Source organism: Malaclemys terrapin, chromosome 13 (assembly GCF_027887155.1).
Source record: "Malaclemys terrapin pileata isolate rMalTer1 chromosome 13, rMalTer1.hap1, whole genome shotgun sequence".
Lineage (NCBI taxonomy): Eukaryota > Metazoa > Chordata > Testudines > Emydidae > Malaclemys > Malaclemys terrapin.
Window position 1 is genome coordinate 45,611,939 of NC_071517.1, and position 22,516 is coordinate 45,634,454.

Here is a 22,516-nt window from a genome sequence, read left to right on the forward strand (position 1 = left end):
CCCACGCAGGTGTTTGCTGTGTCCCAAGCCCCGTGGGCTGCGAGTCGCGGTCCCCTGGCCAGTCTGTCCTGGCGTGCCAGGCGCATCGCAGAGCGCCATCCGTCCCCTCCTGCTTGCCAAGCACAGCAGGCTGAGTTCTTGCTGCCCCAGGGGAGCTGACACCCACCTCTCCCTAGGGACCCACTGGGAAACCCACTGCTCTTTAAAATGCTCCTATGGGTTCAAAGGGTCCCTTGAGCTCCCACCACTGCCCAGGGGTTTCCGTCAGCCAGGTCTCGTCCTCGGCGCGACAGGGACACCTGCCTGTAGCCACAATGAACGCCGAAGGTTCACAGCGGTTCGTCCAGGACTGGGCACCTGTGCCACCAGCCTGCGGCCCCTTCCCTCTGTCCAGGCTCTGCGGCTGCCACTGCCCGGCCCCCTTCCCTCCATCCCACGGTCCAGTGGGGCTGTTGTCACGGGGGGGGGAACCTCAGGGGGACTGCACCCCCTGCTGTGGGGGCACCCGTCTGCTCACTCGCTCTGGGCTGGAGGAAATAGGGGACGCTGAGGGGGGCAGGACCCAACGCCCAGACCTGCCCTGACCCCAGCAATGGGGTTTAGAGAAGAGCCGGACCCCTGAGGGATGAATCTGGGGTGAAAAGCAGCTTCCGCTCTGGGGCAGAACTGGGGAAAGGAAGCAGAGCAATTCAGGGATGTCTCCCCAAAGAGTGACCAGGTGTCCCCACCCCATAGAACTGCCGCCCCCTACATGGGGGCTAAACTGTGACTGATAACAATCCTGTGTGACCACAGCCATGGCACTTGTGAGCAACCCTACAATAACAAACCCACATGATCACAGCCCTGGCACTTGTGAGCAACCCTACAATAACAAACCCACGTGATCACGGCCCTGCCACTTGTGAGCAACCCTACCATAACAAACCCACGTGATCACGGCCCTGGCACTTGTGAGCAACCCTACAATAACAAACCCACGTGATCACGGCCCTGGCACTTGTGAGCAACCCTACAATAACAAACCCACGTGATCACGGCCCTGGCACTTGTGAGCAACCCTACAATAACAAACCCACGTGATCACGGCCCTGGCACACATGAGAACTGAAGAGCATAGGAACGGCCCTACTGGGTCAGACCAAGGGTCCATCCAGCCCCGTGTCCTGTCTGCCAACAGTGGCCAACACCAGGTGCCCCCGAGGGCATGAACAGACCAGGGAATCATCAAGTGATCCAGCCCCTGTCGCCCATTCCCAGCTGCTGGCAAACAGAGGCTAGGGACACCATCCCCGCGCATCCTGGCTAACAGCCATGGATAGACCTGTCCTCCAGGAACTTATCTAGTTCTTTTTTGAACCCTGTTATAGTCTTGGCTTCACAACATCCCCTGGCTCTAGGCACCAGCAAAGCAAGCCGGTGCTTGGGGCGGCACATTTGCAGGGACGGCATTCGGACCATCCTTTTTATTTATTTTATTTTGCTTGGGGGCTGGCCACAGCGCCCCATAACACTCACTTCCTCCCCTCCCACAACCCTGCAGAAGTGCAGCCGCCGAGCCGCAGCGGGACCCAGCCGGGGAGCTGAGAGCCCACGGGGGGGCCCTGGGAGCTGTAGTTCCTTCGTTAGCTCCCTGCCTATAGCGCCAGCCCTGGAGCAGGGAAGGAACTACATTTCCCAGCATGCCCTCGGCCGCTGTCAACAGGGGAGGGAGGGAGGGAGCGGAGACCCCATGCGCTGCAGCCTGCTGTGAATGGAGAGCTGGCTGGTAGAGGGGGGGCCCCGGGAACGGGGGACAAGTGCGCCCAGGGCAGGCGGGTTTGCCCCAGCTCTCCCCTTCAGAAGACAGCCCCAGATAGGGTGACCAGCCTCCCGACCGGTCTGTGGGCGGGACGCAGTTTGTCCCGATACCAGCCGGACGCACCGGGCTGTTGTGTGTTGCTCAGACAGCAGGACTCTGCCGGCGGGCACCCCCCTCCCCCGCCATGTGTCCCGATAGTTTCTTCCCTGCATCTGGTCACCCTACCCCCAAAGAAAGACTTGGGGGGACTAAATGGACAGTGTAGGGATATTAAAGAAGGTACTAACAGTGATTCCCCCAAGTGACAGTGACCCCCTCATAATTTGTCCCCCACACTTTAAAATCCAACAGTTTCACCAAGTACAAAAATCTCTTGGGTCTTCTGATAAAACTTGTAAGCTCCTGTCTGTAGAAACCATTGATTGTATCTGTCCTGTGAAAGATACTTTATCACTGTGTAAAACTTACAAACAAGTTAATTGACTTTGTTCTTGAAGTAATTAATACAAGGTAAACAAACGCTATAAGCCGTTAAGTGACTTTCACTTCATTCGACAGCTCCTAGGACCGACCCCCACCCTCTGTGATTAAAGGGCCGGGAGTCTCAAAGGAATTAGCTCACACCCCGAAAGTGGTGGAGACAGTAAATTACAATATGGTTAAGGGATGGAATGTATGCTGATGAATGCTTGATATACATGGATGGTTAGGGAGGTGCCAGCCTAGAAAGGGAGTATCCATCGGCCGAAGAATGTGTCGAGTAGGACCACCAGAAAACCCCCGGAAGGGTAAACTGGGATCCACCCCATCACCTGGAAGGATGAAACAGTGTGGAGCCACCAGGAATGTGCCATCTGCTGATTGAGTCAGCAACAGCAGGATGAAACAGCTCCCATAGACTAACATAGGAACTAATTCCTATAAGAATGGACTCTAAAGACTGAGGACTTTGAGTCTCTGGTTCTGCTGCCAACCTCCAGGAGCATCAGGTGCACCTGACATGGACTCGGCTCCATCCTCATGACCAAGATACCTGGCCAGTAACTTGGCATGAGCAACTTCTAGGCTGGTAACTAAAACACCTATACAGAACTTGAATGAATGATTGTGGGAATGAATCTCTCTCTCGCTATATATATGTGTGTGTGTGTGTGTGTGTGTATAAGAAATAAGTAGTCAAACAACGTTGTTTACTTTTATCTTTTGCTTTATCGTTATATTTGCAATAAATGTGGCATCTTTGCCTTATCCCTCTTAATAAGATCCTGCTGGTTTTTATTCTATTGGTATAACACACTGCACCTCTCTATCTGAAGCCTAGCAAGGGAGGTATGTGGATCCCACTGGAATTTAAAATGAAACATAAGGGAGGGGAGGCTCTGGACCTGGGCAGCTTTAGATACAGTACCAGGCACGTAGGAGGATTTCCACTTCTGAGCCATGGAAGCAGAAATTGACTTTTCCTTTCCAGATGTAGCTAATATTCAGAAAGGGAATCTAGCACCTGCCTTCCAGATTTGAACACCCTCAAAATTCAGGCGTGCTCAAGCTCAATTTGGAAGACAGTGATATTGCATTGGCAAATTCCCCATAGAAAGAAAGAATGGAACAAAAGAATAATAAAGGCACCTCAACTTTTCCTCATTTATGTAGGACAGTCTTATAATCTGCATTCAGATATCCTCCAATCACACAAGCTGAAAATTGTTCCACTTTACTGCAGTTCTGTAACCATGTGGGAACCAATCCTGTCTGTGTTCTGTGCACATCCAAAATTCCTGCTGAATGACCCGCCTGGGAGCGAGTTACCAGTGACCCAGGGCTGGGGCAGCAGGGGGGTGCGGGTGGGGGGAGGGCACTGGTGGGGGGGAAGGGGGGAGCCCAGAGCAGGGGCGGCAGGGGGGTGCGGGGGAGAGCCTAGGGCTGGGGCGGCAGGAGGGTGCAGTGGGGGGGGGGGAGAGCCCAGGGCTGGGGTTGGGGGCAGCCAACATTTTTTTTTGCTTGGGGCAGCAAAAAACCTAGAGCCGGCCCTGGCAAGGAGTTCCACAGGTTGGCAGTGCATTGTGTGAAGAAATCCTTCCTATTGTTTGTGTTAAACCTGCTGCCGATTAATTTCATTGGGTGAGCCCTAGTTCTTGTTTTGTGAGGAGTAAATAACACTTCCATGTACACTGTCTCCACACCAGTCAAGATTTTATAGACCTCAATCATATCTCCCCTTAGCCGTCTCTTTTCCAAGTTGAAAAGCCCCAGTCTTTTCAATCTCTCCTCAGACGGAAGCCGTTCCATGCCCCTCATCATTTCAGTTGCTCTTTTCTGAACCTTTTCCAATTCTAATGTATCTTTGGTGAGATGAGGTGACCAGATCTGAACGCAATATTCAAGATGTGGGCGTACCATGGATATAGATACAGGAAATATGATATTTTCTGTCCTATTATCTATCCCTTTCTTAATGATTCCCAACATTCTGTTCGCTTTTTGGCTGCCGCTGCACATTGAGTGGATGTTTTCAGAGAACTCTCCACAATGACTCCAAGATCTTTCTTGAGTGGTAACAGCTAATTTAGACCCCATCATTTTATATGTCTAGTTGGGATTATGTTTTCCAATGTGCATTACTTTGCATTTATCAACACTGAATTTTATCTGCTGGTTTGTTGCCCAGTCACCCAGTTTTGAGAGATCTCTTTGTAATTCTTTGCAGTCTGCTTTGGATTTAACTATCTTGAGTAGTTTTGTATCATCTGCAAATTTTGCCACCTCACTGTTTACCCCTTTTTCCAGATCATTTATGAATATGTTGACTAGCACTGGGCCCTGTACAGACCCCTGGGGGACACCACTATTTACCTCTCTCCAGTCTGAAAACATCCCATTTATTCCTACCCTTTGTTTCCTATCTTTCAACCAGTTACCAGTCCATGAGAGAACCTTCCCTCCTATCCCATGACAGCTTACTTTGCGTAAGAGCCTTTGATGAGGGACCCTGTCAAAGGCTTTCTGAAAGTCTAAGTACAGTATAGTCACTGGATCCCCCTGGTCCACATGCTTGTTGACCCCCTCAAAGAATTCTAGTAGATTGGTGAGGCATGATTTCCTGTTACAAAAACTGCACAAACACAACAATTTGTGTTCATCTATGTGTCTGATAATTCTGTTCTCTACTAAAGTTTCAGCCAGTTTGCTGGGCACTGAAGTTAGGTTTCCTGGCCTGTAATTGCCGGGATCACCTCTGGAGCCCTTTTTAAAAATTGGTGTCACATTAGCTATCCTCCAGTCATCTGGTCCAGAAGCTGATTTAAATGATAGGTTACAGGCTACAGTTAGGAGTTCTGCAACTCTTGAGTGAATCTCCTCTAGTCCTGGTGACTTATTACTGTTTAGTGTATCAATTTGTTCCAAAACCTCCTCTAAGAACACCTCAATCTGGGACAGTTCCTCAGATTTGTCACCTAACAAGAATGGCTCAGGTGTGGGGATCTCCCTCACATCTTCTGCAGTGAAGACCGATGCAAAGAATTCTCTGCAATGGCCTTGTCGTCTTTGAGTGCTTCTTTAGCACCTCGATTATCCACTGGCCCCACTGATTGTTTGCCTCACTTCCTGCTTGTGATGTACTTAACAGAATGGTTGCTGTTAGTTTTTGAGTCTTTGGCTAGCTGGTCCTCAAATTCTTTTTTGGCCTTCTCATTATATTTTCACTCTTCACTTGCCAGAGTTTATGCTCCTTTCTATTTTCCTCACTAGGATTTAACTTCTACTTTCTAAAGGAGGCCGTTTTGCCTCTCACTGCTTCCTTTACTTTGTCGGCTAGCCACGGTGGCTCTTTTTTGGGCCTCTTCCTATGGTTTTTGCTTTGGGGCACACATTGAATTGGAGCCGCTATTCTGGCGTTTTGAAAAGGTTTCCTGGCAGCTTGCAGGCATCTCGGTTTTGGGACTGTGCCTTTCAATTTCCGTTTAACGAGCTTCCTGGTTTCTGTGTAGTTCCCTTTTCTGTAATGACACGCTATGGCGGCGGCTGTTCCCCCCCCCCCCCCCCGAGCATGTATGTACCGGTAGCAGGCTATATCCATAGATCTCAAATGCTTTACAAAAGCAGGAAAGTTTCATTATACCCGTGTTACAGATGGGGAAACTGAGGCACAGAGCCACCCGGACTTGCTCGAGATGACACAGTAAGTCAGTGGCCGAGCTGGGCCCAGAACCCAGGTTCTGCTCAGTCCCAGGTCTGTCCCCTTTCCCCTGAATCCTGCTGCCTCTTCCCCCCGGTACAGGGTTGGGAAGAGGGAGGTGAACTGCTGCTTTCCCCTTGGTGTCTCCACTGCAGCAATGGGGCTGTTGCCGGGTGATTGGGGCAGGCCCTGGCGCTCTCCTCTGCCCCAAAGCGTTTAGAACCGAATGAAGCTGGAGACAGGTGCGGTCCGTCCTTCAGGCCTGACCCAAAGGCCAATGGGAGATTTGGATCCGTGTCTTGGTCACTGGGCAAAGCCGCAGATGTGCTAACCTGACCACCGCGACCGCTAGCGGGGAATACAGGGCTGCCCGTCCCGTCCCCCGGCTGGGGAGATGGCGTCGCCCGCAGAGCCCTGCGCTCAGCCGGTTGCTGCTCTTTGGGCACCCCGCTTTTTGGCACCCCCAAATCTTGGCGCCCCAGGCGGCCGCCTAGTTGGCCTAGTCGTCGCACCGGCTCTGGGTGTGCCCCCCCCCGCTGTCGTGTCACTAGATGGCGGTCGCTATTCCAGTGGGCGTCAGCTCCTGGACCAGATCCTGTTTGTGCTCCATCTGGCCCCCCATGGGTCCTCCCAGAGCCTGTTGCAAAGCTGGGGCCGTAGCCCCGCTCCGGTGGGTCCATGAGAGGGCCTGGCCTGCTAGGGAGAGGGGCAGGGACTCAGTGGGGGGCGCTCTCCCCTCTCAGTCAGTGCTGGCCCCCATACAGTGCTGGGGTGTCTGTGCTGGGAGCGGCAATACACACACACACACACACACCCCGCTGCTCTCCCGCCTGGGACCTGAAACCTGGCGCAAGGGGGGGATCCCCCCTCTGCTCCTGCCCTGATTGGCCCGGGGCTGGGGGGGGGGGCATCTGAGCGGAGCCAGACAAATGCAGAAGTTTGACGAGACGTGTGGCCCGGAGCAGAACTGAGAACATGTGGGTGACCCCAGCCCCTCGTCCTGCGGCCCCAACCATGGCACAGCTCAGATCCCCTGCCAGGATGCGTCTGCCTCTGCTCCTCTCCTGGGCTTGGGGGGCCCTGGCTGGTCAGTGGGGACCCCCCCCCAGACCTTTTCGCTACTGGGGGTAGGGGTGTCATCGTAGGGTCAGAGGGGGGCAGGGGGAGACCTGATGCCAGGCATGAGGGGCGCTCAGGAGACTGGGACTGATTCATCGTGTTCCCCCCCTGCTCCGCCCCCCCCCCAGCCTCCCCACCTCTGCCCCTCACCCCCCACCTCTCCCCCCCTCTGCCCCTGTCACTCCCCAGCCTCCCCACCTTTGCCCCCAGCGTCTCTCACCCTCCGGCTGCTCTGAACCACCCTCTGCCACAACGCCAGCTCCACGGACATGCAGGGGACGGCCCTGATGGGCGACCTGGAGACCCACTCCCTGGACTGCAGCACCTGCGAGATCCGCTTCCTGCAGCCCTGGGCCCAGCAGGGCCTGACCCCGAAGCAGTGGCAGGACCTGGAGCTGCTGATCCATCGCTCCCTGTTCAGCTTCATCCGTGTGATGAACGAAGCGGTTAAGGATGCAGGCGGGGGCTGAGTATGGCGCGGTCTGAGGGGGTCGCTCCCCAAACCCAGCAGGGAGCTGAGAACTGACACGCTCACAGCAGCCACTGAGTGGGTCCTGACAGGGTGACAAATATGATACCATTGATTGGCCATTCCCTGACCCCCCAACCAGCCAGTCTCCTGCCTTGGGGCGGGATTGGAGCGGGCGCCCCCTATGCCTTTTCTCGCCCCACTCAGCTGGCCAGTCCCCCGACTCTGGGGCCAGTGGCGGATTAGCCAATGGGCAAATGGGGCCCGTGCCCAGGGGCTCCGGCCAATTGGGGGGCCCAGAAAAATGCATGTCCCCACACCCTGACCTGCTTCGTCTGCCTGCCCAGAGCTCCTGCCGGGGAGTGGGGGCTTTCCTTGTTCTGCTCGCCCGGCGGTCCTGCCAGGGAGCAGGGTCAGGGCACTGGGACTTGCCCGTCTCCACCCACCCTGAGCTCCTTCCAGGAGCAGCTGGAGTGCCAGGGGGCAGAGCGGAGTTAGTGCCAGGGGGTGGAGTGGGGCAAGCCCCCACGCCCCAACCCCGCTCCCTGGCAGGAGCATGGGGGGGACTGCAGGTGAAGGGGGGGCCCCAGTTGCTCTGGCCCAGAGCCCCACAAAACCCTAATCCGCCCCTCTCTGGGGCCAGATTGTAGCCTGTGTGCCCTAGAGGGGAAAGGCCCCATGTCGCAGCCCCTGACCTAGGCTCATGGCCACGTGTCCTACCAAAGGCCTTTGTGGAAGGAGTGTGTAGGCTGCTCACGGTGCCACCTGTCCTCCCGAACGTTGAAAACTGACACTCTGCAAACCATGAAACACCCAACACAAGAGCAGGAAATGCAGAGCTGAGATAGTGCCTCCCCAGCCGCCCCAGGGCATGGGACAGACCCAGCTCACCTCTGCTCAGCGACTCAGCCCAGGGTCTGCGCTGGGGGTCTGGTGCTGGAGCACGAAGGTCCTTGGGGGAGACTCTCAGGAACCCCTTAACCATTTCTCCCACAAATTCTCCACTGCACCTTGCTGGGGCAGAGCTAGTTTCACGGCAATCTGCCTGGGCAGGTGCGTTTCACGACAGAGTGACAGCCGGCCGAGGGATCACAGCTCACCGCCGCAGGCACCGCTCGGTGACAGGGCTTGGACGGGTTCTCCCGGGGCTCCGAGGTTGCAGCCTCTCCCCTGAGCGAGTGTGTGACTCGGTGTGTCACGCCCTGAGGTGCTGCTGAGGAAACAATCGCTCGCAGAGGTGTGAACTGTCTGTGGGCAGAGGTGCCACCGCCCGGCGTCCCGCTCCACGGACAGAACTAAGGCCCGGGGACTTGTGTAACGTTGTGTTGGGAAGCCAAACGTGTCCTTGCTACCGGTGCAGAGCTGAGCTCAGGGGATGTAGGTGTATTGAGGCTCAGGGCCACAGTTTTCTTTTGAGCAGCACAAATAACTTTCCAAAAAACTATAGATTTAAAGCAGGTCATTTGGGGGGGGGTCTGTATCTCAGCAGCCCTGTGACCAGGAGACCCCAAATTAGCACCACAAACTCTGCCTCAGGCCCCGATGTAACGCAGCGATTTTCAAGCCAATCTGACTGTGCATGTGAAAAATCAGCTTGAAACAGAAACTGCAACTTACCCCTAACTCCAGCCAGGGCCGTCCCACAATCCCGCCACCATCTTGTGGCCAAACGTCCACATTACACCTGACATTATGTATTCTCCCATTCTGCCCCCGACCCTGCCCCCCTGTGACCCTCTGGACGCCCGTCCTCATCCCCCTGCCCTCCCTGCTCCAGACCCCTTTGGTGCCCAGTTCTCCAGTGGCTGCGAGCTGCCCCCCAGCGGCTCCTCGACTCAGTTCTGTGATGCTGGGATGAACGGCGAGGACATTGTGAGCTTCGACGCGGACGCCGGCGTCTGGCTCGTTGGGTGGGGGGACAAGCTGGCACTCGAGGTCTGGGACCGTCTCAGCCGGGACAGGGACATGACCACCACGCTTCAGTTTCTCCTGAGTACGACGTGTGTGTGACGTTGTGCAGTCTATATGGTTTTATAAAAACTTGATAAGTCAATATAATGTAACTGAGCTGGTTTTAGAGAAAATACGGTAATAAGTGAATGTAACGTAACTGGGATATGCCTCATGCAAAAGGTCTCTTGTAAGGTATCATTCCAAAGCTTATAATCTACTGAGTGTGATCATCTGATTTGTAGAAATGTACCACTCTTGTATCTAAAACTAGCAATATAAAATGTAACTCTGAAGGCCTATTGTAATTGTGTAAAGTGTGGGCCCTTAATGATGGTTTGGAATCTTGATGACTCCCATTGTCTGCAGATGGCTGTATTTACCTGTGAGTCTTCCTGTATGTGTGTGTGCTGGCAAGTGAGTAATGAAGTCTTGCAGTGACATGTAATCATGTCACCTGAACTGGAATCCATCTTTAACCTGGTGCTTTTCCAGTGAGGGGGGGTGGAAAACCAGAGAGACAAAGAGTTCCCGCCTTATGCAAAAGATATATAAAGGGGGGAAGAGAAGAGAGAGGGAGGGAAGCCATCATGAAGAATCCCCTAGCTATCACCTGAGCTGCAACAAGAGCTGCACCAGGGGAAAGAATTGTGCCCAGGCCTGGAAGGTGTCCAGTCTGAGAAAAACTTACTGAAGCATCTCTGAGGGTGAGATTATCTGTATTCAGTTTGATTAGACATAGATTTGTGCATTTTATTTTATTTTGCTTGTGACTTACTTTGTTCTGTCTGTTACTACTTTGAACCACTTAAATCCTACTGTCTGTATTTAATAAAATCACTTTCTATTTAGTAATTCACTCAGAGTATGTATTAATACCTGGGGGAGCAAACAACTGTGCATCTCTCTCTATCAGTGTTATAGAGGGCGAACAATTTATGAGTTTGCCCTGCATAAACTTTATGCAGGGTAAAACGGATTTATCTGGGTTTAGACCCCATTGGGAGTTGGGCATCTGAGTGCTAAAGACAAGTGCGCTACTGCGAGCTGTTTTCAGGTAAACTTGCAGCTTTGGGACAAGTGATTCAGACCCTGGGTCTGTGTCTGGAGCCAGACGGGAGTGTCTGGCTCAGCAAGACAGGGTGCTGGAGTCCTGAGCTGGCAGGGAAAACAGGAGCAGGGGCAGTCTTTGCACATCGGGTGACCGCTCCCAAGGGGGTTTCTGTGATCCAACCCGTCACAGTGTGTCAATGGGATGAAGAGCTTTGTCCAGCACAGGAAAGAGTCTGTGGAGAAACAAGGTGACGCTGGGCCCCAGGCTCCCAAATCCCTCCAGCACCTCTCTGCCCACAGCCCCACACTGGGATCAGCTCCCCACTGCTCTCATGTCCTTCAGGCTGGGCAGTGTGCAGGGGCTGCGTACAAAGGGATCTCTCACCGGGCGCAGAACTGCGGCTGCCTCTGGGGTGGGGCGTGGGGCTGGTTTCTAGAGGGATCTCCGGCCTGGCGTACAGACGCAGCTACATTGAGGGTGAAGCACAGGAGCTAATTTATAGCTGCACTGCACAGCAGTTTAGGACAGGAAGTGACGGGGTTCCATCACAAATTGTAACTGAATAATCCCCTCTCCCCTGCCCCGGCTCTCTCCTCCTGTCTCAGAGCGGCTGGTCGCCGTGGTGTTTGCCCGAGCACCTCCCTCAGCCGGGACCCCCACGCCGGTACTGCTGGTTTGCCGGTGTAACGATGCTGGTTCTGGCGGGACCCAACTGAGAGGACAAATCGCTCAGAGGAGGGCAGTTACAGCCCAAGGCTGGGGTTTTTCCACCTCCAAGGCACCAAACCAGCCAGACAGAGAGGACTTTGGTCTCACCCCACTGGCCAACCACAAGTCACACAAGCAATCTCCTTAGACACTCCAGTTTCCCAGTATTACCACCAGTGCCACTCGTTATGGGGACAAATGGTTATGAAAACCAATACCCCAGTAAAAGATAAGAGGTTCTCCCGATCCCAAAGGACCAAGCCCCAGACCCAGGTCAATAGACAAGTCAGCTCTTACCCACAAATCACGCTGTTGTCAATCCTTTAGAATCTAAAGGTTTATTCATAAAAGGAAAAAGATAGAGATGAGAGTTAGAATTGGTTAAATGGAATCAATTACATACAGTAATGGCAAAGTTCTTGGTTCAGGCTTGCAGCAGCGATAGAATAAACTGCAGGTTCCAATCAAGTCTCTGGAACATCCCCAGCTGGGATGGGTCATTCAGTCCTTTGTTCAGAGCTTCAGTTTGCAGCAAAGTCCCTCCAGAGGTCAGAAGCAGGATTGAAGACAAGATGGAGAAGATGCAGCAGCCTTTTCTAGTCTCTTGCCATGTGGTCTCTGCTTCCTTTGTCTCAAACACAAGCTGCCCAGCACATGTCCTGGAGAAGCCTCCGAGTTCTGTCCATGGGCCTGTCCCTGCCTTGCTGAGTCACCAGGTGTCTCTGCTTCTCTCAATGGGTCAGTTGTAGCTGATGGGCCTTAATGGGCCACCAAGCAGGCTAGGCAGAGCTGACACCACCTTGTCTGGGGGTGATGTGACGAAGTGGGACTGTTCTTAATGTTTTCTCTGAATACTGTGTGGGTGCCTCGGTTTCCCCTATGCATTTCTTAAGTATCTAGAATGGCCGACGCCCTGTCTCCTGGCAACTCATGGCCGGGGCCCCTCCCCTACAAAGACAACAAGGAGTCTGGTGGCACCTTCAAGACTAAAAGATTTATTTGGGCATAAGCTTTCGTGGGTAAAAACCTCACTTCTTCGGATGCATTACCCACGAAAGCTTATGCCCAGATAAATCTGTTAGTCTTTAAGGTGCCACCAGACTCCTTGTTGTCTTTGTAGATACAGACTAACACGGCTACCCCCTGATACTTGTCCCCTGCAAGGTGCCAGCTGAAGGTGTTGGAGAACAAAGAAATCAGGTGACCTCCTGGCCTGGGAAAGAGACAAAGCCCAGAGGAGGGGCTGGAGAGTTTCAGTTTGGATCTGGCTGGGGAAATGGAGTGGGGCCCAGACAGGGCTCTGGCCTCCCTGACCCCAGAAAGGACCTGGCTGAGGGGTACGGGTCTCTGGACCTACAAGCTCTGTTTTAGACGTGTTCCTGTCGTCTAATAAACCTTCTGTGTTACTGGCTGGCTGAGAGTCACGTCTGACTGAAGTGGGGGTGCAGGACCCTCTGGCTTCCCCAGGACCCTGCCTGGGCGTACTCGCTGTGGGAAGCGCACGGAGGGGCATATGCTGAATGCTCCAAGGGCAGACCCAGGAGGTGAAGCCGTGTGAGCTTCTTGCCCTGGAGACAGTCTGCTCCGAGGGAGAGGAGGCTCCCCAAAGTCCTGACTGGCTTTGTGGGGAGCAGTTCCAGAGCATCGCCCGGGGACTCCGTGACAGGTGTCACCCAGAAGCAGAGCACAAGTGTGAAATACAGACAGCACAGAGCCAATACTTATAACTTTAAATACAAAAATGAAACCTACACCCAGACAGCATCATCATAACCAGCCAATTGTCACCTTGTCGTAGACACCTTATTTGACCTCCTTTGTACAAGATTTGGTGCCACTACAGGACCTTGGTTGCAACGATGATCGATATGGTCCCAGTTCACGTCAATAACATCACAGGTTCAAGTCCCCAGGAGAGGGGCCGATCCCCACGCTGGGGCCGGGGCTGGTCCTGACCCCTCAGGGCCTGGACTCCCCTGATCTATCGCCCTGGTAGCCCCTGGAAGGAGAGAGCAGAGGGTATGGGTTAGGGGGTGCAACGGCCCCACCCCCACCCCAGAGAGGGAGAGGTCTCACCTGCGTCTGCTCCGCCACAGCACCACGGCCACGACGGCTATGGCCACAACCCCCAGGGTGATGCCCACGGCCAGGCCGGGGCCCCGGGGCCTGCTCTGCTCTGTAACACAGGGGGTGCCGTGCTGGGAACGGGGACAGGAGTGTGGGCCCTGTTCCCTCAACGAACCCCTGCAGTCCCCCCCCATAGTCTCTACCCCCTCCCCACTGCCCTCAGCCCCCCATCCTGTTCCCTCTGCCTCTCCTGCAGTCCCACCCCTCCTCCCCGCATCTTCCCACCCCCTCAACTTCCCCCCACTCTAGTCCTGCTCCCCCATCCCAGTCTTGTCCCGTTCCCCTCAGCTCCTCCATCCTGCTCCCCCTGATCCATCTCCACACCCCCACCCATCCCCTCTGCCTCCCTACACCCCAATCCCGCTGCCTGGACTCACCCCCGTCCCACTCAGGACGTGCAGGAAAAGCCCCCAGAGACCACGACCCCCCCCACCCCCCGGGGACGTGCACCTACCCCAGGGGATCAGCAGGCTCCGGCCCCCCAGGCTGCTGTGCTGCACCCGGCAGGCGTAGCTGTGCCCGGCGCCCGGCCCCACGGCCAGGGAGCTGCGCAGCTGGTAGGTCAGGTCCGCGTTGGGCAGGATCCCGCTGGAGTTCAGCCGCCCGCCCGGCCCCACCTCCTCCCCGTCCTGCAGCCAGGCCACGCGGACGGGCCGGGGGTAGAAACCGGTGACCCGGCAAACCAGCAGTACCGGCGCGGGGGTCCCGGCTGGGGGAGGCGCTCGGGCAAACACCACGGCGACCGGCCGCTCTGAGACAGGAGGAGAGAGACGGGGCGGGGGAGAGGGGACGATTCAGTCTGAGCCTCAGGGACTCACTAGCCAAGCCCAGCTCCATTCCCCGGGGTCAGGCGTTGGCCCCGCTGTCCTGGCCAGATCCTGCAGTTACCAGTGGTGACATTGCTGTGCAGTGCGGCTATGAAATGGCTACTGTGCTCCACCCCAGCTATAGCTGCATTTGTACACCAGGCAAGGGGGCCCTGGATAAACAGCCCCTTGCCCCAACCCAGAGGTGGCTGCATCTCCGCAAGCGGGGAGTGGTGTCCAGCCTCACCTTGCCTCTCCAGAGACTCTTTCCCATGCTGGACAAAGCTCTTGATCTGATTGACACACGTCATTCTCAGGAGAAACTGAATGTTGATGGCTGTGCCCTTATCCTGGTTGAGAAGGTCCTGGGCGTAGAGCGCCAGCTTGTCCCCCCACCGAGCGACCCATTTCCCTGTGTCCGCGTCGAAGCTGATGAAGTCCTCGCCGTTCACTCCGGCGTCACAGAATCGCCTCGAGGTGCCGTTGGGGTGCAGCTCGCAGCCGAGGGAGACCTGGGTAACAAAGGGGTCTGGAACAGGAAGGGCAGGGGGATGAGGACGGGCATCCGGAGGTCACAGGAGGGGGCAGAAATAGAGGGACGAGGGGGAGTAAAGACATGTCAGCTGCCATGAGGATGTTGGGCTCAGTACCGGAGTTAGCATGGTGCCACCTGGCCCACGAGCCAAAGGGGCCCCGACCCGGCCGCTCTTCTCCGCCCCCCCCCCCCTCTGGGGGCAGAAGCTGGGTCGGCTCTGCCGGCAGCCAAACTCCTCCCCCACCTCTTCCCCAGAGCATGCCGCATTCCCGCCCCCCCCACCCAAAAAAAAAACAGCTGTTTGCCAGCACAAGTGAGGGGGAGGAGGTGGAGAAGAGGCAGGGGTGGGGCCTTGGGGAAGGGGTGGAGTCAGGACATACCCCCTCCAGCCCCCTGCTGTGAGCACCCACATGACCCCTGCACCCACTCACACATATCCAGTCCCCCCCCCCACACCCCATGCCCTGACTCCTGCACCCCCCCCCCACATTCCCACCTGCAACCCTTGCACCAAATGGGAACTGCCCCAGGTAAGCGCTTCACACCCCCAACCTCCTGCCCCAACCCTGAGCCCCCTCCCGCATCCTAGCTCCTGGCCAGACCCTGCACCCCAACCCCCAGCCTGCTCCTGCACCCCGACTCCCTCCCAGACCCTGCACCCCCAGCCCTGTGCTCAGTGCACCCCCACCCTCAGCTCAGTGCAGAGAGAGGCAAAGAGACTGGGCTAGAACCAGGGAGAAGGTAGGTACCCGCTCTATGTGGGCAGGGGGGGTAATCCTGTTTACCCCCCCAGCCCTGCTGTGCTTGCACTTTACCCCCAGCCCCTCCCTTGCTCCAGGGACCAACCCTAGCTCCTGCCCAACTGTGCTTTTGTCACCAGCCCCTGCCTTGCTCCAGTCAGCAGGGACTAATCTCCCCCCCCCCCATGCCCTGCTGTGCTCATCTCACCCCTGGCCCCTCCCTCGCTCCAGCTGGGACCTATCCTTCCCCCCCACCCCCCCACATTGCCCTGCTGTCAGAGTGGATAAAAATCAATGACTAAAAAAAAAAAAAAAAAATCGGATTTTTGAGAAAAAACCTATCCAACGATAGTTTTAATTAAGATACATTATATCTCATCACAGAATAGGGATTATAAATTCTAATTCTATAGTAGGAGAATATAGTCATGTCATGTTTAAGAAAAGTTTTGTAAATGAGTTCCAATAGTTCATGGATTAGGGACCCAATCTTATGGGGTTCCAGGGGCTTCTGTATAGATTTAGGTTAATCTTTCTATCTACCCAATGGGACTCTGTGCTCAGTCTAGAAGATACCATCAGAGATCCGTAGTTTTGCAGTTCTCAAACTGTGGATGTGTGTCTCGAGAGGCAATATGCTTGTTAACAGCAAAATGTTTGTAAATAAATATACAGAGGTGAGAAATAACAGACCTCAACCCTATTGTCCCTCTGCAAATTTACATACACAGAGTCAATCCCTTACCTCTCTCTAAAAGTGCAAAGTTTCAAAAAGTTCAATGAATAGAAGGTTGTTGGGGGCGGAATAGATCTGGACAAGGAGAAGAAGTCTGGAGATAAATGTGAGAAGCGAGGGACATATGCTTTCTTGTTAAAATATTATATGTTTGCTGTTGAAGAAAAAAATCCAGAATACATAACATTGTTGTTTTAGTTAAATAAAACAATTTAAATGTCTGTCTGGTGATATTCTCCTCCCAATACAGCCTGGCAAGAAAATCCTCCAAATATTAATGATTAACCTGTTGAGTTGGAGATATTTATGAAGTCATTGGGAGTTGAACTATGTGCTTCAATTACCTTTGGAAAATGAAATAACCAAACAATCATTCATTTTCTGATATAGCTGTAAAACTAATCTGAAAAGTTTTCAAAATAAATCACTGTTTAAAAGTGTATTGTGTGTACCTTCTAAAAATGAAACCTAAATCTATCTCGGAGTGGTGAAGAATATGCATTAAGGTTATAACCAACCAGAATGCACTTATGTAGAAAACCATGATTAAATAGAGTCTTCCCGATTAGTGATTTAAATCATGATTTCAATCAAATCCACCCTGCCCGCTGTGCTCTTGCCCCGGTCCCTTCATTCCCCAGGGGGGCCCACAAATATGTTTGGTGCCAGGCCCACAAAAAATTAATCCGTCCCTAGTTGGGCTATGTGACGTTATTGATATAATCTTGGACTGTATAGATCATTGTTGCAACCAAGGTCCTGCAGTGGCACCAAATCTTGTATAAAGGGGGTCAAATGGGGTGTCTAGGACAAGGTTATGGTTTACTGGTTATGATTATGCTGTCTATATGTATGTATCAGTGTTGTAGTTGAAGTTGTGAATATTGGCTCTATACTGTCTGTATGGCAAACTTATGCTATGCTGCTGGGAGACATCCCAGACAAGTTGGTGTTAGTTCTGCCTAGCCTGCTTGATGGCCCATTAAGGCCCATCAGCTATACAATGGACCCATTGAGAGAAGGCAGATACGCCTTGTAACTCAGCAAAGTATGCAGGGACTGGCCCATGTGACTCCAGACTCCATTTTGCTGTAATTTTCCACAGTAAGAACAAAGAGGTGTTCTTACACCTGGAAGAGACTATATAAGGCTGATGCCTCATCTCCATCTTGTCTTCAATCCTGCTTCATACCTCTGGAGGAACTTTGCTACAAACGGAAACTCTGAACAAAGGACTGAGGACCCGTCCCAGCGGGGGATGTTCCAAAGACTTGATTTGAACCTGCAGTTTATTCTATCGCTGCTACAAGCCTGAACGAAGAACTTTGCCATTACTGTATGGAATTGATTCCATTTAACCAATTCTAACTCTCATCTCTAGCTTTTTCCTTTTATGAATAAACCTTTAGATTTTAGATTCTAAAGGATTGGCAACAGCGTGATTTGTGGGTAAGATCTGATTTATGTATTGACCTGCGTCTGGGGCTTGGTCCTTTGGGATCGGGAGAACCTCTTCTCTTTTTCTGGGGTATTAGTTTTCATAACCATTCGTCCCCATAACAAGTGGCACTGGTGGTGATACTGGGAAACTGGAGTGTCTGAGGGAATTGCTTGTGTGACTTGTGGTTAGCCAGTGGGGTGAGACCAAAGTCCTCTGTCTGGCTGGTTTGGTGCCTTGGAGGTGGAAAAAAACCCAGCCTTGGGCTGTAACTGCCCTGTTTTAAGCAATTTGTCCTGAATTGGCACTCTCAGTTGGGTCCCGCCAGAACTAGCATCGTTACAGGCTACATGACGGCGGCAGGATTGTGGGGCGCCCCTGGCTAGAGTTAGGGGTAAGTTGCAGTTTCTGTTTAAAGCTGATTTTTCATGTGCATAGTCAGATTGGTTTGAAAATCGCTGCGTTACATCGGGGCCTGAGGCAGAGTTTGTGGTACTATTTTGGGGCCCCTTGGTCACAGGGTTCCCGAGATACAGACCCCCAAGCCCAAATGACCTGCTTTCAAAGGCTCAGGGTACATGTCAGGAAAGACCAGGAGCCTCCGCTCAGGGAGTGGGACATGGGGCCTTTCCCCTCTAGGAAATTCAGGCTACAGTCTGGCCCCAAACCTGGCTGGCTGACTCTGGGGTGGAGAATGGGACACGGGCGTTTCCCCTCTGGGGGATGCCGGCTCCAATCAGCCAAAGGGCCAGGGACTGGCTGTCTTGCCCCCAATGACACACTCAGTGGCTGTGGTGAGTGTGTCAGTTCTCAGCACCCCGGGTGGGTGGGGGGAGGGATCCCCTCAGACCGCTCCATACTCACAGCCCCTTCCGTGGTGCTGGGCTATTGTGTTCACCATCCAGTTGAAGTTGAACAGGTAGCGATGTCAAGTATCAGGGGGTAGCCGTGTTAGTCTGTATCTACAGAAACAACAAAGAGTCTGGTGGCACCTTAAAGACTAACAGATTTATTTGGGCATAAGCTTTCGTGAGTAAAAACCTCACTTCTTCGGTAGCGATGGAACAGCAGCTCCAGGTCCTGCCACTCCTTCGGGGTCAGACCCTGCTGGGCCCAGGGCTGCAGGAAGCGGATCTCGCAGGTGCTGCAGTCCAGGGAGTGGGTCTCCAGGTCACCCAGCAGGGCTCTTATCTCTGCGTCCGTGGAGCTGGCGTTGTGGAAGATGTTGATTTGGAGCAGCCGGAGGGTGACAGACGCTGGGGGGGACAGGAGGGGAGGCTGGGGGAGGGGGCAGGGAACAAGTGGAGGACAAAGCGGGTGGGGAGAGAGATTAATGAGTCTGTCCCATGAACAATCCTGCATTACGGGGTCTACCTGGTGATCCCTAACCTGCCTCCCCCGTCCTACTTCTCCACCCTAGCCCTAGTACTACACCATCCCCACGCATCCCGGCAGCAAAAACAGCAGGGGGGGTCCCCACTTACCAGCCTGGGCCCCCCATGCCCAGGGGAGGAGCAGCAGAGGGAGCAGCATCCCAGCAGGGGAAGGGGGATCCGGGCTCTGGCGGGCGTCAGGGCAGCAAGACGAGGGATCCAGGATCCCCAGGCGCTTTCAGTTCCTCCGCAGCCCGCACCCCCCCTGCCAACTTCTCTTTGTCTGTGTCTGCTCAGCTCTGTGCCCGCAGCTGCCAGCCCCGAGCCAATGAGGGCAGAGTGAGTCGGTGAGGGGGGCAGCGCGGGAGGGGGATCCCCGGCAGCGGGATCAGATGCAGGCCCTGTCCCCAGCAGACTCAGGCTAGGTCCACATTGAGACTTTGTGGTTCAGAGGTGTTAAAAACACACTCCCGAACATCAAAAGTTTTACCGACAAAAAGCACCGGTGCGAACAGCTCTCCTGCGACAAAGCCGCTCCTGGGGGGAGACGTCTCTCCTGCCCACAAACAGCAGCTACACTGTGCGCCACTTAGCGCCCACAGCCTAAGTGTGTGTGACGCCCCCTCCATCTCCTCCAGCCTGCAGTACCGCTGCTCCCCGCAAAGCCCCCCGCGCTGCCCTGGGGAATGGGGTCAGCCCTGACTGCCCGGGGAGAGCCCCCTGCTGCCCCCGCCCCACCCCCTGCAGTACAGCCCCTAGCGCCGCCCTGGGGCCATGGGGAGCCCTGACTGCCCGGGGAGAGCCCCCTGCTGCCCCCGCCCCGCCCCCTGCAGCACAGCCCCTAGCGCCGCCCTGGGGCAATGGGGAGCCCTGACTGCCCGGGGAGAGCCCCCTGCTGCCCCCCACCCGCCCCCTGCAGCACAGCCCCTAGCGCCGCCCTGGGGCCATGGGGAGCCCTGACTGCCCGGGGAGATCCCCCTGCTGCCCCCCACCCGCTCCCTGCAGTACAGCCCCTAGCGCCGCCCTGGGGCCATGGGGAGCCCTGACTGCCCGGGGAGAGCCCCCTGCTGCCCCCCACCCCGCCCCCTGCAGATCCAGCCCCTAGCACTGTTGTCATAACTAAAAGGGAAGGGTAACAGCCCTCCTGTGTACAAATCCCTCCTGGCCAGAGACTCCAAAATCCTTTTACCTGTAAAGGTTTAAGAAGCTCAGGTAACCTGGCTGACACCTGACCCAAAGGACCAATAAGGGGACAAGATACTTTCAAATCTTGTGGGGTGGGAGGCTTTTGTTTGTGCTCTTTGTTTTGGGGGTTGTTTGCTCTTGGGACTGAGAGGGACCAGACATCAATCCAGGCTCTCCAAATCTTTCTGAACAAGTCTCTTATTTCCAACTTGTAAGTAAACAGCCAGGCAAGGTGTGTTAGTTTTAATCTTTCTTTTCTCAACTTGTAAATGTTCGTTTTGCTAGAGGGTTTACCTCTGTTTGCTGCATCTTTGAACCTAAGGCTAGAGGGGATTCCTCTGGGCTCTTTAAGTTTGATTACCCTGTAAAGTTATTTTCCATCCTGATTTTACAGAGATGATTTTTACCTTTTTCTTTAATTAAAAGCCTTTTTAAGAACCTGATTGATTTTTCCTTGTTTTAAGATCCAAGAGGATTGATCTGGACTCACCAGGAATTGGTGGGGAGCGATGATTAATTCCCCCTTGTTTTAAGATCCAAGAGGATTGATCTGGACTCACCAGGAATTGGTGGGGAGCGATGATTAATTCCCCCTTGTTTTAAGATCCAAGGGGTTTTGGATCAGTGTTCACCAGGGAATTGGTGAAGAGTCTCTCAAGGCTACCCAGGGAAGGGAGTTGCACATTGGGAGTGGTGGCAGCAAACGCAGATCTAAGCTGGTAGAGAAGCTTAGAGGTTTTCATGCAGGTCCCTACATGTACCCTAAAGTTCAGAGTGGGGCAGGAATCTTGACAGCCGCCCTGGGGCAATGGGGCCTGTGCCAGTGCCACTCGTTATGGGGACAAATGGTTATGAAAACCAAGGAAAAGGTTCTCCTGTTCCCAAAGGGCCAAGCCCCAGACCCAGGTCAATATTCATTAATTTAATTATTTAGCCTACATATCTATCTGCCATGAGGCTGCATCAATTGGAAAAAAAACGAAATTTTATTCCTATCAGTTCTTGCTCACTATTAAAAGTAAAGAATAGAGAATACATGTCACTTACTAACTGAGTCACTATTTGAGTTTCATCAACTGTTTGACGTAAACATTGATTAAGAGATCAAGATGACTTCCTTAAAATTAAGCACTGTTGATTGTAATCGGAAATACACCATTTTTAGTCAGGTATACGTCCTTCCTTCATATCAAAATCTACTACGTTTTATTCTACCTTTAGAATATCCAATTGTTAATAAAATTTATAAAATTAGAATGGCAAATACTCCGTCATACAACAACAGCTGACAATATCAGTATGACAAATTTCAACAACAAACACATGCATATTCGCACATAATAAACATACACACTCAAATACTACACACACACACACCTGACACAAAGCATTAGCAAAATGATGCAGCAGCAACTGCCAGAGTCTTACATCTGAAACAACTCAACACAAATAGTTGCCTCGGTCAACAACTTCCAAACACTAGTAAACGGAGCCTTATAAACAGCCTGTCAGAACGGGTAACGGCTGCGCGCGATGAGAAAAATGACCTCATTGCCACTTTGTACCATAGTGAAGCAGCACGCTTGTGCCCGCAACGCAGAGCTGGTGTAGGGAGGGTTACCATATTTGGATACAACGTGATTGTCAGAGAGGGAGGATTTGGCCCATGAAACAATAACTATTAAGATGCGGCCTGTGAAAAAGTTTGAGAAACCTTGACTTAAATTTTGTTTCAGGGTAGCAGCTGTGTTAGTCTGTATCTGCAAAAAGAACAGGAGTACTAGTGGCACCTTAGAGACTAACAAATTTATTAGAGCATAAGCTTTCGTGGGCTTCTTGCATCCGAAGAAGTGGGCTGTAGCCCAGGAAAGCTTATGCTCTAATAAATTTGTTAGTCTCTAAGGTGCCACAAGTCCTCCTGTTAAATTTCGTTGGTGACATGATGTAATATTCAGTATTGCCAACCTCAAACATTCAGAACTCATGAGTTGGGCCCTCACAAAATCACTCGATATCTCTCCTATCAGTCCTCATCCTCAAAGGAAACCTGCAAAACACTTTTCAAAAGTTGAGCCTGGGAGCTTGAATTCAAAATGTTGCTAGACATTAAAAATCATGATCTTCATAAAGATACTGACTTTATGGTTAATTACATCAACCTGCAACCCACTAATGTCCCCTTTTGTCCTGGGATTACAAGGGAGTTAATGGACTACTTCACCTTGAATATGTGCTAACTACTTGTGCTAAACTATCTGTTAGATAGAGTGTTTAACTGTGACACTGTTAGTACCTTTT

The 22,516-nt window shown here is 53.2% G+C and overlaps 2 pseudogenes; one reads left to right on the forward strand and one right to left on the reverse strand.

The window, feature by feature from the left end:
• The first annotated feature begins 7,019 nt into the window (after positions 1-7,019).
• Positions 7,020-11,986, forward strand: LOC128847416 (antigen-presenting glycoprotein CD1d-like; annotated as a pseudogene).
• Positions 11,987-12,991: 1,005 nt separating this feature from the next.
• On the reverse strand, positions 12,992-19,641 carry LOC128847578 (antigen-presenting glycoprotein CD1d-like; annotated as a pseudogene).
• Between the last annotated feature and the right edge of the window lie 2,875 nt (positions 19,642-22,516).